This window comes from Anoplophora glabripennis, unplaced genomic scaffold (assembly GCF_000390285.2).
Source record: "Anoplophora glabripennis isolate ALB-LARVAE unplaced genomic scaffold, Agla_2.0 scaffold350, whole genome shotgun sequence".
NCBI classification, from domain to species: Eukaryota; Metazoa; Arthropoda; class Insecta; order Coleoptera; family Cerambycidae; genus Anoplophora; species Anoplophora glabripennis.
Window position 1 is genome coordinate 406,122 of NW_019416495.1, and position 15,821 is coordinate 421,942.

Sequence of the window (15,821 nt, forward strand, 5' to 3'; positions counted from 1 at the left end):
ACGACGATTAGATGGTGACTCATATTGTCATCTTCTCGAAGAATTACCTATTATTCTTGAAGAAGTTCCCATTCAAATTAGGCAACGTTTATGGTTTATGCACGACGGTGCACCAGCCCACTTTAGTATACGTGCAAGACGTCACTTGGATGAGGTGTATGCCAATCGATGGATAGGTCGAGGAGGATATGTAAATTGGCCAGCCCGCTCCCCTGACCTTAATCCTTTGGATTTTTGCATATGGGGATATCTGAAATCTTTGATCTACTCAAGGCCAGTTGAAGATATCAATGATTTGCGAAACCGCATTGTAGCAGGGTGTGAAACGATAAAAAATTCACCAGGAATATTTGAACGCATACGCAATTCTATGAGAACAAGAGTAGATGCTTGTATTGAAGCTGAAGGCAATCATTTTCAACATTTTTTGTAGATTGTATTGTCAATATCCGACAGATTTTTATTTTTTGTTACTGTTATAACATTATTCATCATTTGTTCACTTTTAGTCTAAGTTCCAAACTTCTTAGCCTAGTAGAATCATAGGTCAACTATTTGGTTGAGTGTTTTTTAATAAAATGTTATTTAATATGACAATAAATGACATTGACATTTGTTTCTACGGATTCCATTGTAAAGAACAGGCCACTAGATCTTTCGGCAAAATACACTCGCGTTAAACAGCTCATCTTTTTAAAAATACATTACAATACATTTATTTTTTTTTGTCATAAATCCTTAACTTTTCGAAGAAACTTGAAGAGATCAAAAAGTTAGTAAATGAATGGGGTTTTTTAGACATATTTTTTAAAAGGAAAAAATTTTATCGAAAAAAAAATTATAAGAAAAAATGTCATAGGGGTTGATTATTTCAACCCCTTACAAAAATAGTTCAGGGTTGAAAAAAATTCAAAAAGTGTAGTTTTATTGACAGATAATGTTCACCAAGTTGGTTTCTTTAGCTTGATGTACGTGGAAGATAACAAAGAAAAACAATTTTTTTTGTAATTTTAGGAGGGGCGTAACTTTTCAGGGGAGGGTTTTTTCAAAAAATTTTATACCAAAGACCCCTATTAATTTTCATCGGAGAATCGCCCCTTCAATTTTTTCGGTGTTATTTAGATACACCCTGTATTATTGCAATTTTGGATTCTGTGTTATTTTAGGTGAACTTTTATGAAGTTTCCCTGTTCCTAAAATTAACCGTTTTCGAGATATTTAATTTTTTTTTCAAAAAAAAATTGGAGAGAAACAGCTTCAAACCACGTGTATGTTGTAGTAAGAAAGATAAAGTAACAATATTCATAAGGGGGATAGCTAGATAGCTAAGCTTCCCATCGATACTTTCAAATTGGCTTAATTGCGTACATGGTGCTAGAAATATAATGTCGAGTTTAGTTAACTTCAAACCTTCATAAGTCGGTTTTTTAAATAGAACGCTCTGTATGTTTTTCTATATTCTCTTTCGAACGGTATCAGGGTTCCCTATACCTATCTCTTCTAGTTTTTAAATTATCTACTATTTTTTGTGTAATCACCTAAAATCATGTAATTTCTTGGGAGGATAGCTGTGGAATTTTTAGCAAATCTTCAAAACAAACAACTAAACTGTCAATTTGTTATTAGTCTCTTGCAGTAACAGTTTAATTTAGTGTTTATAAGAAATGGAAAACAATACATATTCAAATGCTGATATTTTGAATTTATTATTCATTCACGGACGTTGCAATGGGATTATAAGCAGAACATGTACAGTTTTTAATGAGACATATCCAAATTTGCCACCAATGAGCAGAATAAAATTAAGAAGAATTTAAGCAAATCAACTAGAGTATGGTCGAATTTGTGCAGAACGAATTATACCAAAATCAATATTTTTATGCGCATAGAAAAATTTTCATTTCCTGTGATATTTGAAAGCCAAAAATCCAAAAATCTCCGTGGATATACGATTCATTCAAACCAAAACAGATACCGCCTAGTCTATAAGGTAAGTTCGGCTAAACCGCAATATTTTTGCTTCGGGATTCTACACATGAATTTTGGCCCATTACCTCGGGACTACCCTGCATAAATAAATATTATCTACAGAACTTCTCCACATGTTCATAATTAGGGATTTTTCACAACTATGCTATTGTATTTGTCAAATACTAATAGGCCGGTCAAAATCGACAATATATTCGCAAAACATCATGTATATCTGATTTTTTAGTATGTTGTTGGACCCATTAGGGCTATGTATACCCAAGTTTGCAACTCTCAAAAAGTTGTGAAAAAATTTTTACACACCAAAAACCGCGAAATTTTTGGACTTGTTTCAGATTCTGCTCTATATCTCCTAACCCATGCATTTTTCGTCGAAAGCTATTCCATACGTTTTTTAAGAGCATCAAATTTGCGACAAACTAAGCCCAACCGGAGCTCTGTAGGTCAATTGGTTACCGAATTACGGCACTTTGGAAATAGGGCAGTTTTTCCAAAAATTTAAAATTTTGGTTTTAGACCTTCTTTGGACCGAAATTGCGTCGAAACCATTGAGCCTACGAGTAGAACCTGTAGAATATAATTTGTAGACAATTTCATTACCTTTAAGTTCAGGGCAGAGCGGGGTCTGTAAGCCTCGTAGTTCTCTCAAAATCGCAAAAAAAACTATATTAGGTAAAATCACATGTTTCCAGAAATGTTCCATAACATTTCCTATCTTTTGTTTTTTGGTTTGGTAATGAAAAAGAAGGCATAAAATCATTTAAAAAAACGGTGAAATGTATTTTAATATAAACATAAGTAATAAAAAGTACATTAACTTAATCAATCAATCAGTCAATCAAATTAGACACAGTCAAATTCGTCGCCTTGTTTTTGATGGCCCTGGGCCGTCACTTTCGTTGCTCTCTTCAATAGGTATGTCTTCCACTATTGGTGGGTCGCCGTCTTCGTCTCCTATAGGTAGGTACTCCAGTATTGGTGGATCGTCAGGGTTGTCTTGAGGCTCGTCATACATTTCACCGTAATTTTAAATGATTTCATGCCTTCTTTTTCATTACCAAACCAAAAAACAAAAGATAGGAAAGGTTATGGAACATCTCTGGAAACATGTGATTTTACCTAATATGGTTTTTTTTTGCGATGTTGAGAGAACTACGAGGCTTACAGACCCCGCTCTGCGCTTAATTTAAAGGTAATGAATTTGCCTACAACTTATATTTTAAAGATTTTTTTTATGGAATTTATTTAGACTTTTCTGGGACTTTCCTTGAAGCCATATAACGCGACATTTACTCGCCAACACGTGGACCACTTTCTGAGTAAAACAAGGCAAGTAAATACGGACTTCCTTTGCCAAGTTTAAAATGGAGATGTCGACGAGCGGGGGACAATTTTCATCTAAGTTAGATTCGCAGGTCGTAAACAGTCCCTTAAGTACACCGCGGAGGGGAGACATTTAAACTTGGAATTAATTGGGCAGTTACCACCCTTAAGAAATGATTATTCCCCAACTCGAGAGAGCATTTGCATTCAGAGAATTAGCAGCCAGGTTATTGTTTTCATTTGGGAACGGGAATCATCTAAATAGTTACCTTTCCACGTCAAAAATATTGAAATTTTAAACTTATTAGCGGTAGAAATGATTTTATTCATCTTCTAAATGTTATTCTTCTTTTTCAATATTCAGTTCACCATCACCATCCGCATTTCTCCAGCTGGTAACAGTTTTTAAACTTTCCGTCCCTATCTTCCCCATGTTCGTATTATTAATCTTAATTTTCTTTGTTTTTTTTTTTCTATATTCTCCATCTACACATTATTAGTACAGTCATTGAAGCTGAAAATCAGCTGTAACCTCCGAATTGTTTGAAACTGCATGGATTTGCAAGAAAATTTAGAATAAGGCTCATCTTAGGCTCAAGATCAAAAGTGACATAAGCCCGATTGAAGCTTTTTGTTTTTTAGGGGTAAAAACTACTCCTAAGTGAAAAAAATTGAAAAAATCAAGTTTTAAGCATTTTATTGTATAAAAATTTTGTTCAAGAACAAAGATATATTTGATCTTTCCGACCCTTTATTTAACCCTTAAAAACTACCCCTATGCAAAAAATAATGATGAAAAATTAATTTTTAAAGATTTGGAATGATTAAATCGTGCCATTATTTAAAATAAAAGTTACCTTATAGCTAATAAAAGAATTTTTTCCTTTCAACCCCTAAAAACCACCCCTGTATTGCCAATAATGATAAAAAATTACTTTTTAAAAGCTTAGAATGCTTTAACGGCGCAATTATTTAAAATAAAAGTTCCCTCATTGTTTATGAAAAAATTTGTATCTCATAACACTTTTCAACTCTTATAAATTACCCCTGTGCTAAAAAAATTATAAAAATTACGTTTTAAATCTTTGAATAATTGTGCAATAATTTAAAATAAATATTCCCTTATATTGTTTATGAAAGAATATTTTACTTTTGCCATTTTCAACTCTTATAAACTACCTTTTACCAATATTAATGTAAAATATTTTTATTATAATCGATTTTTAAATATAATCAATCAAAAAAAAATTGCTACGCTGCGTATAAACTTTTATACACGCTGACGTTGCGTGTATAAAATTTTGCTCCAAAAATGAGAAAGCCTATTTTGCTCCGAAAAAATGTCATTGGTTTTTTTACCATAATTCGGTTAATTTTTTAAGCTATAGTATCCTACAAAAAAGCATTTTAAAGATAATTTCAAGATGTAAGATCGTTTGCATATAAAACCTTTTAAGTCCTTAGTTTTTTAAAGGGAATGGATCGAAGGACTCGCGACAGGTCGTTTTTTCACTAAAATGGATACTTCAAGCGGCAATATCCCCTTTATTTTTTATGGTACAGGAATAAAAAAAGCAAACTATTTGTTGAAAAAAAAAGCTACATTTTTGTTGTCTATTAATTTTAATTCTGATGGAAATGGTACAGCGTTTACTGCTCATTTTTCCTTCAATTTTGCTCTAATTAATACTTACTTTGAATAAATACTCTGAAAATTTGTTTTTTTTTTCACTCAAAATTCCAAGTTTTCAATCGTGAATAACTAAAAACTATTGATTTCATGAAAAAATTCTTCGAATATTTTTTGCTCTTTTATTAGTTAAAAAAAATTTGTCATTTTTGAAAAAAAATTCACTCCCGAGAAGGGGTGTCAACCCCCAAAAGGTTGGAAGCGTCAATCGGCGCTATGTCACTAATGTTCATTGACCTTTTCTCTATCTGCCAAATTTCAAGTCGATCGGTTCAGTTTCAAAGAATTCAGAGGTGAAAAGCATCAATGACTGTACTATATTTGTTTTCTGCCTGTATTCCTTTACTAATTACCATGAACAATAAGTAGGTAATTCGTCTCTATTTACGACTCACTCTGTGTAAAATTACATCTGTAGTAATAACAAATTGATTTGATTGATGAAATGGCCTTATTATTACATATCAAAGGTATCCTTCACTTGTCTTTAACGTTAAAAATAAGAACATCCTGAAAGGTCCTTTTAATATTCATTTCGTATTGTTAGAAGTCGTAGGCATATCTCATGCCCTAAATAAACTCCAATAAGTCAATATGCCCCTCTTATATTTAACAGTATATGTATTCCGTAGAAAATAAAAGAAGTTTCTTCAACCGAGAAATGGGAACGTCAGTTTTTCTTTATATTTCCTTGAATACAAATCTTTAATCAAAATGCTTTTCCTTATTTCTGGGTCCAGGGAAAATCGGAAAAAGGCATCTTGTGTATCAGACGTGCAAAATATTGTAATGCGGAAATGTAAAAGGAGGAAATGTCAGTCAGTGACACGAGATTTATTAACATTGAGATATTTTTAATAATGAGTAGTAATTATTTTGAGAAAAAAAATCTGTCAATAAATTCTATTGAGTACATGACATACTTTCAGAGAAATTGTAAAATCAATTATTGAAATATCTGGGGAAAGTAGAATAGAATAAAATATGATGATTTCATGTAACAAGGATCATTAGACAAATTAAAAAGAATTGCTAATAATGTTGTTTCTAGAATATAGCACCAAACTTAAATGGAGACAGGAAATTACATTATAATCACAACAGACAATATTATATAACAGGAACAATACGTACTACACTCTCTGAATGTATTACATTAAAAAACTAGAACTAAAAACAAAAAACGAAAAAAAGTTATATCAAAATAGTTACATGTCCTTTCTAAATCTTAGATCTATAGCTCTAATTATCTAATTGAAGGTATTAACATTAATATCACATAAAATTGATATCATATTAAAATTATGACACATAATATGCACTGGGGACATCGTAAGACAATTGGACCTTGCCCTAACACAGAAAAATGTGCGATTTCCACGAGCATTTGCGCTCGGAACATGGAAATAAAACTGAGACAACAGAGCCGGGCATTTTAATTTATTATGGAATAAATTAAATCAAATTTTGATACTAGATAGAACTCTACGAATCTGCAGATAATCAAAATTGAATCTATTAGGTAAGTAAAATAGTATGATTATAACTAACCTCTTTCAGGATAAAAACTGTCTACTTTAAGTGATAAAAATTTTAAAAGTCTTCTTTGGATATTTTCAAGTGTAAGCTTTAGGTAGTCATATAGCGCGGATACCACAATATTGAACAGTATTCCAGTTTAGCTCTTACGTAAGAATTATAGAGACTCTTCAAGGCAGTTTCACTAGAAAATGACTGACAGTTGCGCATCATACAGCCTAGCATCGTTAATGCAGACGTGGTGATCTTGTCAATATGTTTAGGAAACATTAGCCGTGAGTCAAACAAGACACCGAAGTCATTAATAGAATCCACCCTGTCAAGTATTTTCGAAGTTAGCGCATAATAAAATGTTATTGGATGCAATTTGCGAGTATAAGTTACAACCTTGCATTTCACTGCATTTAATTGCAGACAGTTATTAGTACACCACTTGTCTAATAGTTGTAGTTTGCAACTCCTGACAGTGTTCAGTAACTGATACTTCACAAAACAACTTCAAGTCATCAGCAAATAACAGCTTTTTACAACTAAGCTCAGAAGACAAATCATTAATAAAGTACAAGAAAAGCAGGGGGCCTAAATTGGACCCTTGAGAAACACCCAAGGTTGCTGTAAAAATATGAGAACTGTATCCAAAGTACGTAACATATTTCTTTCTTTCAAGAAGATATGACTCGAAAAGGTTACATAAATTACGATTGAAGTTAAACGTGCTGAGTTTTTGAAGAAGTATTTTAGGATTAACACCATCAAACGCTTTCGCAATATCGGTGCAAATCACATCTACCTGGCCTTGTGAGTCAATTTCATTAGATATGAATTGAGTAAATAGGGATAAGTTAGACATCGTCGATCGCCCCTGCATGAAGCCATGAAATTAAGGTTTTTGTAACTGGATAAATACGATTGTAAATAGCTATTTCAAATATTTTTTAAAAATTACAAAGCATTGAAATCGGACGTTAAGAGTTAAGCTAGTTACCAAATTTTGTTATAAAAGTACAAAAATACAAATTAAATAAATATGAACTGGGGTAAATAGTACATCCTCATATCTGCTAATAAGCCTACTACGACGGCATTCTAGATCAAAGACCAGAACTGGTATAAATACAATTCCAGAGGCAAAAATAATAATAAGGGCCCCAGTTCCATAAATTTTATTAGTCGCACTTTCATTACCATACCGCGGTCATATATGGAAATGCCGGCTCCAAAGGTCTGTGTATTTTTACATATGTTTACATAACGTTTTATGGAATATATTACAGAGCTTTTTATTCCGCTAGGTGCTATGCTTTCCCCGTCAATCACGAAAATATATTTTTCGGGACTACCGTAAACATTTTAATATTTCTGGGCTAGGACGTGGTAAAGCTTTTCGCGTCTCAGGTGCTGTGGCTTTATTAATATGGCCGCGCTTCTCGCTGCTCGTCGGAATTAAAAGATTTGCGAGATTAATGACCAAAGATGGTACAAAAAATAGTGACATTTATGTACCAAGAACGTTGAGCACAATTTATCAGTCGATAACGTGGAAACTGTTGAGAATTTCATTAATTTCTCATCGCCGAACAGGGTCGTCTGTTATATTGTGACTAAGATTATTTTGGTTATAACTTATTCAAGAAAAAATTTACAGAATTCAACACCAATCAAACTTCTGATACATCAGAAGGGAACGTAATTAATACAAATTGCATTGTATTACGAGTAGTACAAATATATATTAAAAATTTTTCCTTTTCTGCATTTGAAAACTACACACTTTCGACTTACCGGCCGTACAAAAAAATCCAACCCCTCAGAAAACTTAGTTTTCACTTATAGTTCACTTGAACATTGACTGATGCTTATAAACGCAGCCAAAATGTAGAGGGTCACCATTTTTCTCCCCATTGTCACCTCTGGAATGCCTTACCGTTTCTGTTCGATGCAGAAAGGTCCAACCTACACAACTACATCAAAATCACTCTGATCGGACTATCCCTGCGCCCAGCGGTCGTAACCGAACATTTGTTACACTTTAAAAGTTCATACAGTGTTACACTACCGATTCCTTAAACATTTCCAATATTAAAACATCTTCGCGATAAAAAAGTCGACTCAAATATTAATGGAAACAATAAATATATTTTTACTTATTCTTTCTGAAAGATTTCTCAAGATTAAAATGACGAGGTTTGATGCCCCTATCTCTAACAACAGTAATGACGGCCACAACTCAAAAACAAATTATTAAAGTTTTGATTCGTCAGATAAATTTGTCTTGCAAATCGGACACGAGAGTGTCACGAGCTTTTTCCGTGACTTTTAATTATTTTTAGTAATTTCTGAGATGACTTTAATTTCAGTCGAACAGTAGGCTGTTTGTAACTTTTTTATTTTTAACCTCCGAAATGTTTGACATAAAAATTGTTTGGATCTTTGAGGGTTTACATTTTTAGAAAGAATTATTGATACTTTCACAGCGAGTTATGTTTCTTAATGTTTCTCAAAAACATTGCGTTTTACGAAAAAAATATCAAGAGACAAAAAAGTTCCTAAATTCAATGGCCTTCTAGCGAACTAATAATTTTTAAGAAATTCAAATATGCGACCAATTTTTTTTGGTTCCAAAGACAAGGGGAGCTAGGAAAAAGTGTCTTAAGGGGGTTCCCCGTCAAAAAACGTAGCACTATCAGATTCCAAATGTAATAAGACCCCTATGTACCAAATTTAGTGATTCTTGTACAACAGGGTTCTGAGATATAAAAAAAACTTCGTAGGGGCGGACTTCAGGGGGCTGTAACTCCAAAGGAGGCCATTTGGCAAAAATAAAAAATACGGGTCCCCCAAATTTGTCTTAAGAATCTGTGACCTAATTTTGTTGCATTAATTTCGGGACACCCTGTATACATACTAAATTTCCAGAAAATTATAAAGACCTCTAAGCTCTCTCTGCGTAAAGTTCCTCTCAGTTGATTACTTAAAAAAAACTGACATGAATGTTTTAGTGAATTACAGGAACTCTGGCGACTGCACAATAAACAGGAATTTGAATTGAGCACATGAAAAGGCGCGGTTTTTATGATTAGCCTCTCCATTCACTCAAAACAACTTTTTGAAAGCTCGTTTAATTTGTTCTGTTCGGAGTCAACTTAACGGGCGAACTTTTTATGAAAGTATGCAGTATTTCCAGTTAATTGCCCTTCGAACTATATTTCATCCAGCTTCCGTTCACGTGTTTATCTTTTTGTGATTTAGATGCTTCCTCTGTTACGTTTTTCAATGTATTGTTCCTCTTGTGGACTAGTCCAATGTATTGGCGTTATCGATTTGAATGAACACTGCTCATATTTAATCACGCAGTAGCAACTGTTGTAATATTTATATTTGTGACGATATTACAGGAAGAAGCAAGGTAATGCTATATGTATTTATATCAGGTATCCCAAAACTCACGCAATATTTAAATTTTGCGCCATTTGTGCGGTAAAATGTTGTCAATGAAAAAAAAGGCAGCGTGACAGCTGACATGAAAGGATAACGCGTTTTCAATGTTAAGCAATATTTTTAAAATAATTTTAAGTTCGCAATTTTCGTAGAAGATATGGAAATGATATGACAAGATATGAGATAAGGGAACAGAAGCCTACTACGTCCTCGTAGTTATTCCTGAGTTCGGAAAAACGTAGGTGTTCCCAACGAAAGTCTCGTTCTCACCGGGTTATGGGGTTTCGGAGTTATAGGGTTATTGAAGAATGTGGGTTTAAGGCTCAAGGAGCATGCATGGCTCGAACGTACTGTGTTTCAGGGCTTCAACGCGCATAAGTTTCTTTCTTAACGGGTTCTGGGGTGCTTTATTAAAGTGAGGTCCCCCTGCCTCTTACTTTTCGGGGTGCTTTTTGGAAGTGTGTTCCCCTTGACTCCCACGAATAGCAAAAATAAAATAACAAGAAGATAAATTGGCTATATGTAAAAGAATGATTAAATTATAAAAAATGAAACTCCATGAAGATACTACCTTTATACATCTTCTTTAGACCTTTTATGATAACGCATTTCTTTATTTTCAAAAGATCTACGGAGTGAATGACGTTTATGATTTTTGTTTCTGTCTCTTTTCAAATTCCAGCAATACTCTGCCATCATAGTCTCACCCCACGTTCCCTGATAACGCATTTTGAGGTTATGGGGTTAATGGGTTTAAGGGGTTGAGGGATAATGGGGTTATTGGGTCAATAGTTAGTGGTCAATGAATAGAGGATTTATTGGGCTTTTGGGCTTATTTTTTGAGGTTATTAAAAATCCTAACATGTTGGGGTCAAATGGACCCAGAATTTGGATTCAGCGACGCCAAAATCATATGATAGACATAGCCAGACTCCTGGGGTAATTTTCTCGATTTTTTTTTATGGAGCTGTGTAATATGTAACGAGCGTTCAAATAAAAACGTGGTCGAAGTTGGCTCTGACACATTGGACGTAGGGAGTAGCTTATAGCGACCAACTTAACCTCTGTATAGCAGCTGTCAGTTTCAATAACGTTAATGACTATATAACTTTATTTTAAAGAATAATCGTGATAACAATAACAAACAATTAAAGGAGCTGCGGAAAGTGTCCCCCTCCTTGTTATAACAATAAATTAAAGCAGCTGCTGAAAGTGTCCCCCTCCTTGTTCCAAGCACTTTTCACACCTGTTCCTCAAAGAATTAAAGACAATTTCTAAGATGCTAGGGGTATTGTTAATTTCACGAATCTTGTCTATAAGTCGAGCCTGCAGATGGTTTAAATCAGGAATAGGCAGTTCAAAAATAGTGTTTTTAAGGTAAGGCCACAAAAAGAAATCACACGGCGTAATATCACATGACCTCGGTGGAAATTCATGTTCAGCATTGAGACTTATTAGTCGATTTTGGAAAACTTCCCTCAACATATTCATCGTCTCGCCTGCCGTATGTGCCCTTGCGCCATCTTGTTGAAAGTAAAAGTTTGTAATTTCGTTTTCATCCAGCTGGTTAACAAAAGGAGCGATAATTTCTTCTCTATACCTTTGCGCAGTAAGAGTACCATTAAAAAAATAGGTCCATAAATCCTCCTTCGATTGAGAGCACACCAAACTCCAATTTTTTGAGCGTGTAGAGGGCCCTCGACAAAAAATTTATCTGGTTTTTCAAAAGACCACATTCTCATATTCTGTGAGTTTACGTAACCACTTAAATGAAACCAGGCAACATCAGAAAAAAAGGTGATATTATGAAGTTCACCGTAGTTGTTTAAAAACCATTCACAAAATACAGCCCGTCGCGGAAAATCAACTTCATGAAGTTCTTGCTGACAAGTTAAACGATAGGAGAACAAACGCAAATCTTTTTTTATCACTCTGTGTCAGGTACCGACTGATACTCGTACTCCCACCATTTGTGATAAAACACGTACAGAAGTTCTTGGCGCATTTTCCATTATTTGTTGGACATTTTCTTTTAATTCTTCAGTCCGCTTTTTAGGTCGGCCGCTTCCTTCTTTTCTTGTTACACTGCCCGTTTCACGAAAAACATTAACACAACGCTGAACTGCACTTTGAAAAATTTTGTACTCAACAACGCCGGGAAATTGATTTTGAAATTCTATGAAACATTCCTCAATAGAATACTTCCATATTCCATCAATCTTGCGTCCATTTCTAAAGTAGGACTCTATGATAAACACTTTTTGTTCTTGAGAAAACACCATTTTAAACGCTTTTTAAAACGAAAATATTCAAATTCATAGCGGCGATACAGCGCTTTGACAGATGACGTTTAAGTTAATTTGCTACGCTACGTCCTACGTCCAAATTTTCAGAACCAACTTGACCAGGTTTTTATTTGAACGCTCGTTATTTTCCGATCAATCAGTTATTAAAAACATACGACACCACTAATATTGGAGTCTCATTTGTGTGGTGTGTTTTTTAGTTATTCCAGCACCATATTCCAGTCCTTCTTCATCATAGGTATCATTCTGAGCTTGCATCTATTCTTTTCTTGCTTAATAAGTGAGTAGATTACCTGAACAAGCGCTCCGTTCTACCTGTTGTGCTCCTCAACGCTGACTCTATGGGCGTTCGGTTTTAGACTCATAAAATCGGAACGAACATGACTTTCTTTTCGAAATTTTGGCAGCGTGTTCTTGAATAGTTATACCAACTATTTATGCATTAAAATATGATATTTCCCCCCTTAATGGTGCTCGCCATCGCGCCATGATATTACATTTTTTTGCCTATATTGCAAAATATGGATGTGCCACCTGCCATACAGTCCGAGAAACAATTCAGTTACTGCATGAGTCATTTCCTGGTTGCATAATTTCCCCTTTTAGTGATCAGAATTGGCCGCTCAGATAATGCAATTAAAGACTTTTTTCTTTGAAGTATTTTGAAGTATAATAGTCCACGGGCCCACGTACAAAGAAAAAAATGATTACCAGCAAGCTGTAACTTTGCGTGGAGCTTAAGTTTGACGAGTCTCCCAATATTTGACTATGAGGAAAATTCAACAGTAGTAAGTTTTCCCGTGATTTTCAGGAAAACATGTCAATCTGGCACAAACATGGAATGTTATAACCAGCACTTTTTTTTAAGTTTTAATGAAAGATATATATTTTTTAAACCCCCCAAAAAATTTGTCCGACAAAAATGTTGGTATTTTGAGTTTGTCCGCTACCCCAAATATGTCGATTTGGTGACATTATGGTTGGTGACAAACAGCAAGCTGATTTTTCTGGGAGGGTTTGGTAATAAGATTTGAAATGAAAGTATCTTATTGTCCGACAAAATTCTTGAGAAGTTTTTGCTGTCCGACGGCCCGAAGATGTCGACTTAACGACAACATGGTTGGTGATAACTAGCAATCTGGTTTTGATTTTTTTTCTCTAATAATTGAAATGTATAACACAATAATATACTTGTCCGCCAAAAAGATTGGAAAATTTGCGTTAAAAATGGGAAAAATAACTATTTTTGTGGTACCTAATGTTCATTCCGCTATAAAATAATTAATTTTTTAATGAAAAATAAAGAGGAATAAATAAGAAAATTATCTTGTTAACAGGAGCAACAGAAATTGAAATTCATAAATAATTATGTCTAACTAATTTAATTAATCTCCATCAAAATGATTTCTTTGTTCAAAAAACTTGTACAAATATGTACATTTTATTTTATAAGCTATTGTAACTATTTTATAAAAGATGGTAACTGTACAATGAATGCATACATTTTTGCTTGTGTTTTTTTAAATTAGAATTTGCAATCTTGTTTTGACAAACAGTTTACACATAGTTTTGTTCTTGAAAAACCAATTAAACCAATTTTAAACCAATTTTAAAAATATTATTATACATTTATCAACGCGTTTATTAAAAAATTGTCTTGTTGTAAAGTCCTTAATCCTTAATGCAAAATGACTTTGGAAGTTTCAAAGTCAAATATCTCGAAAACGGTGCGAAACAGCTAGTTTTATAAAGTGTAGCTTTTTTTGTGTAAAAAAGGTTGGAAAATAAGAATTTGATACCAAAGATGAGATACCTTAAAGTATAAAAAAGTTATGTCGTTTTTAACACATTCAATTTACTGCAGCTAGCGTTCTCTATGAACTTTAACCAAAATGTGAACACATTTCAATTAATTCCTCTAATTAAAGATCTTCAAACCTCAAAATTTTGTGAGGATATTCGCATTTGTTAGGGAATAAATGAAAAAAAAACTAAAATAATATTTTACAATTAACACCCTCTATCTCTTTAACTATCAACTTTTGGACTAAGGTAAGTTCGGCTAAATCGCAATATTTTTGCTTTGAGAATCTACCCATGAATTTTGACCTATTGGCTCGGGACCACACTGTATACAATTTTTTGTAATTGTATAAAAAAATTAATTTAAATTAGTCATATTTATTTTGAAATTTGAGAAATTTAAAAAAAGTTTTTTTATTCATATATTTTTTTTATTAAATATAAATTTTTCTTCTAAAATTTTATCGTTTAATTTTGTCGGACAAGCAAAAAAAAAACGATAATTTTGTTGGACAATTAAATTCTCAGATTAATATTGCATTTTTTTAAATAATGACGCTTTTGTCCGACAGCTGGTTATCACCATGTTGTCGTTAAGTCGACATCTTCTGGGCGTCGGACTGCAAAAACTTCTCAAGAATTTTGCCGGACAATAAGATACTTTCATTTCAGATCTAATTACCAAACCCTCCCAGAAAAATCAGCTTGCTGGTTGTCACCAACCATAATGTCACCAAATCGACATATTTGGGGTGGGGGACAACCTCAAAATACCAACATTTTTGTCGGACAAATTTTTTGGGGGGTTTAAAAAAATATATATTTCATTTAAACTTAAAAAAAAAGTGCTGGTCATAACATTTCATGTCTATGCCAGATTGACATGTTTTCCTGAAAATCACGGGAAAACTTACCACTGTTGAATTTTCCTCATAGTCAAATCCTGGAAGACTCGTCAAACTTAAGCTGCACGCAAAGTTACAGCTTGCTGGTAATAATTTTTTTTCTTCGTACGTGGGCCTGTGGACTATAAGGTTTATACCAACAAGCCCACGCCTATCTACGCCTTAAAGGAGAAAATTGAGCGCTGGAACAATGAAATTCAGCAAAACAGTCATGGAAAATTTCTACTAAAGTTTGCGTATGTGCTAGCAGATCAGTTCTACACATAACCCTACACTGTATACTTTATGAATCAATAAAAAATTTACAATTTTTAATTAAAAGCCTGTGTTTTCTATCAGTTTTCAAATTTTGATTATAGTATTGCAAAACTACAAACTTTACCCTAAAATTGTAGAAAAAAGATTGTTTATACCATTTGGCAAATTTAAATAATCTGTCAGACTTCCTCCTTTCGAAAGAAATCATTTAAGTACTTCCCTACATTATGCTTTTTTGTGATTATTATTGACGCAATATTCCAGATATCTATAGGGAAATTTTTATTTTATAACTTCCGTAACTAAAATATATTATAAAGCAAGATCAGAAATATCCAAGTTTTTCATGGAAATAGAAACATCTTCATCAGAAAAATAAAAAAATCCCATTAACCTCGCGGCTTTTGATTGGCGTGGTTGAGTGAGGCCTTTGCTCTACTGTGCAGTTTATCCAAGGGTATCATAATGTGGATCCCGTCTCCGCGGATGAGGAAAGCCAGGATTGGGAATTATACCATCCCCGAGAGCTGAAATATATCACAGGCAAAGGCTTAGAAACGTCCACATTTC